Below are 4,382 nucleotides of genomic sequence, written 5' to 3'. Positions count from 1 at the left end.
TCTTTTTCCTTTCGGCTTCCCAGGTCATTTCTTCGCGACTCTCATTTCGGCACAATACCTTGACGGAAGCTATATCCTCAGTTCATAATCCCCTACTCCGTCGATCCAGGATGGCGACCGGTTGATTCTCGTAGGATAACTCCTCCGTGACCTGGGTATCCTTTGCAGCCTATACTAGGGATGTATCACCAACATACTTGCAAAGCATCGATAATTCGAAAACTGGATGTACTTCTCCCGGATCCGCCTGTAAGTCTAGCTCGTAGGAAACCTTGCTTATTTAGTGGAAAGACTGATAAGGGCCAATGCATCTCAGACTAAGGTCCTCTTTCTTGCTGGCTCTCATCACTTTCCCTGTGGGTGACACTTTCGAGAGTGCTTAATCATAACTTGAAACCTTAGAAATCGATGTCGATTATCTGCGTATGACTTCTGTCGACTCGGTGTTGCTACTAACCTCTCCCGAATAATCTTCACCTTCTATACCGCCTATTGTACCATGTATGGGCTTATTAGTCGTGTTTTACTAACACCAAACCAACCAATTGGTGACCTGCACTGTCTGCCATACAAAGTCTCGTACGGGGCCGCCTGGATACTAGAATAATAGTAAATATTGTAAGTACTCTTGACAGGTGGTAGACAATTATTCGTGTTACCTTTGGGGTCAATTGTATAGGCCCGCAATATATCGTCTACCGTGTAGCTATCGATCTTAGTCTGTCCATCAGTCTGAGGGTAAAATGGTGTACGAAGACCTATCTGTCTTTCCAGTCTCTTCGCGGATAGATCTTCGGTAGTTAACTGTAACTTGGGCTCTTTCATCTGGGACCATAGCTATGGGGACTCGGTAAGGTCCTACCACCCTCTTAAGCTATAATTTCACACCTTATCGGCTGAGCAGGTAGTCTTTGATTGAAGGAGCATGGGCTGATATTGTTAATCTGCGGGTAACATTCCCTCCAGAATCATCTATCCATAGAGTGTGCAATGAGTCTTGTACCCAAGGTCATATTGTGGAATCTTCAACCTCGTGTATTACTTCCTGCCTTGTTTAGATGACATCAACTGGTACCCTTACCTTTTAGGTTTTGCTTTTTGCCCCTCCGAGTTGGCTGCCAAGTGGTGTCGAAATTCCCTCACACAATGGCCTGTATAGACTTTCCGTGGTTTGCCTATCATTAACTGGTATTATGTCGAAGAACTGTGACGTACAAGTGCGCCATCTGTTAGTAATCAACTAATCCTGCTTATTTTGCTTAAGCCTTTTTTACAATACCCTTAACGTAACTTATAACACTCTAGGTGCATAATCTCGTATCGTTGCCGTGCCGCTAGTTTGGATTCTTCCATCTCGTGCGGTCATACCAGCACTAACACACCTGATCCTACCAGAATTCTGAAGTTAAGCGTGCTTGGGCGAGAGTAGTACTAGGATGGGTGACCCCCTAGGAAGTCCTCGTGTCTCATTTCATTGCAAACCTTGCAATAATGTGCAAGGCACTCAACTTAGACCAAGATTTACCTTAGCGGCGTATCGCTAGTCTTCACATTTCGCCTTGCCCTTTCCTCTTTTATCTTACAACCGGTAGCAGGGTAGGTCTTTAGTTCCACTATGACCATGCCCTTTTTGGTCATTTAATTTAACTTCTCTTTGAATTTCTCTGTAACGTGTCCAAAATATCATAACCCTCTTTTCCTCATGTACTCTTCCACTTGGTCTTATGTTGTATATATATATTCGTAAGTTGCACAACTACTTTTATACAACTGGTATGAAGTAGACACAGTCTTTTTGTTTCCTGGTCCATCTTGCTTTACATATCACTTCCACACCAGAGCTTGCTCGCACTAACACTATTCTGTCCTACCCTTTTTTCTCTTTCTTTTTTTGCCCTTGGGTACTCATTGGTCTCCTTATTTCCTTATCATAGGAGGTTTTCTATTCTTTCTCCTTGCTACTTGTATGTCACATCCGGCGACCAACAACTCTGTTGCCATGTATTAATCTTTACTCAACCATGGCCGTACTACCCTTTACACGGTTCTTAGATCGCTCCATCTTACTCTCTTATTGTGTTCGCCCTTTTTTGTAAGCCCTCATCTATTAGGGTATCTGCTAATGGTTCTCTGCACAGTCTCAGATATCATGGCTTCTATCCATTTATCGCTGGCCTTTAGTCCTTGCTAACTCGAGCCAGCATGGGATCTCACTTGAAGTTTAAGCATTCCCGTTAACATGTGATAGTGTCAGTCGACTTTATCTCACACTTATATTTTTCTTGTCCACTTCCCCCCTTTAGGGTGTACCCATGTCATCCTCTATTTATTTTCAACTGTTCCTACGCATATGATTCTATTCTAACACATTTGACATACTGCACCATATCTACACCTTCTGTTAGATCATTTATACTTTAGGTTGCCCCTGTAAGAAACCTTAATACAATCATGGGGTGCTTAGAATTCTCGATAACTAGTACCCAATCTAGTCCAAGTACGGGTACTCGAGTCATATAATTAATATAGTAGTTTATCCAGGGCTACATTCCTTTCTTTCCCACCAGTGCTTAGCTAGCGCTCATAATCATTTCAACTTCTCCATTCAGAAGTACTTGTACTTCAGTGACCCGTATTTGTAGCCCTGCTATAACACTATCTTCATCCCAGTGGATACCACTTGTTCCTCTTAATGGACTCGAAATGCATCAATGGTTTTGCAGAGCTACCTCTCTCATCCTTGAGGGGTCTTTATATTTTCCACGGCGGAATCACATCTCCACAATACTTCTTTATACCTCATAAGCTCTTACCCTTGTCGGTTACCTGAGGTTAACTTCCAATTCTTCACAGTCTCATGTCAATTTTACTCTAATAATGGTCTTATCTTCTCGCCTTTTCATACTAAACCTTTAGTTCCCTTTTGCGTCCGATACTCTTACTTACTTGATCGTGTCTATCTTGAGTGCTCCCTATAGTAGTCCTTCTATTCTTCCAGTCCATGTCTATTTTTTTTATTCCCATGGAATTTCATGTTATTCCTGTATCATTTGGAACACTTTATTTCCACATAATTCTTTTGTCATTTCCACAACGTATTTGGTTCATCCATCTTTGTTCATATCATACCAGTCATGTCCTAGCACCCATTTTACCTCGTTGCTCATCTTTCTACAGCTTGGTCTTTCGCGGTTTCGTCACTTTTAGCATTTGTATCCTTGGCTACACATGTTATGACTTATTATTACACTGTTATCCTGCTTTCTTCTAGTTTACTCCTTTCAGTTACTCTTTCTTTCCTTGTGCTCGCTACCATTTCTGTTATCACATAACCTTTATTCGAAGCTTACCTTGCAGAACTTGATAAGTCTTTCTTATTTGTTCTATGGCTCACTTTTCCGTTTTACACTTACCTTTCCATTCTTGTCACATGGACCACGTCATACCTTTGGCCACTTTCTCTCTAGGCCTTACTTATTTCCATAATGATCCTCATTATATTCACCTCATATCCTGCTCGTACTCTACCCCATAATATAACACTTCTTAACCTTTTTCACGATTCTTACTATAGGTTAATTGTACTCGGCGAAATAAGCATACTTACCTTTTTTACCCTTCTTAGTCAGTCTTATCCTTAATATCTCACAAGCTGTACTCTTATTAATACTTCATATCCGTTACAATTCTTTTTACCCTGTACTCTTATCGTTATCACACTGTTACTTCTTTTAACTATAACTCATCACAATTGATCCCTATGTACCAATTCAGTCAGTGCCTTAATATATATCACTCTATACCGTTCTACCCATCTTCTCTAAATCCTCTTCTTAGGATCGTAAGTCTTTTCCAACTTTGTTTTACCATATCAGTATCGACCTCCTAGTTACTATTGCCATTGTTTCAGCAATTACTTTATTTCTCGAGGTCAACCATACTCGTAGTTTAGTCAAATATTATCATTACAATGGACATGACCTTTCAAGACATATTACAACCCTGTAGCTCATTCTTTTTTTTTTTTAGAAAATTTTGACAGAGTTTCCTCTGTATTTCTTACTAGCCCAAAACCTGCACGCTGAAAATGCCAATAATGCCTCATAGGGCTAACATATATATCCATATTATATCATATTGCTGCCCCATAGGGCACCCAATCTCAACAGTATGAAAATAGACTTACCTCGTATGTCCATTCGAACTACGCCTATTACACTTTCCTATTTACTTTTCCTTCCAATTTCAACTTTGCATTTTATTCGTACTTTAATACCTTACCTGACATATATCTTTCATGCCTTTGCTTACCTGCATGCTTTGCAACTTCCAATATCGTCAGTCACTTTCTTCTATCGATGTTGTTCTTCTGCTGAAATCAT

At 40.4% G+C, this 4,382-nt stretch overlaps 1 pseudogene; it reads left to right on the top strand.

The window, feature by feature from the left end:
- Positions 1 to 1,354: 1,354 nt before the first annotated feature.
- Positions 1,355 to 1,473, top strand: LOC129893590 (5S ribosomal RNA; annotated as a pseudogene).
- Positions 1,474 to 4,382: the final 2,909 nt, after the last annotated feature.

Source organism: Solanum dulcamara, chromosome 6, assembly GCF_947179165.1.
Source record: "Solanum dulcamara chromosome 6, daSolDulc1.2, whole genome shotgun sequence".
NCBI classification, from domain to species: Eukaryota; Viridiplantae; Streptophyta; class Magnoliopsida; order Solanales; family Solanaceae; genus Solanum; species Solanum dulcamara.
Note: the sequence above shows the minus strand (reverse complement) of the source record. Positions and strands in the feature narration are given on the sequence as shown.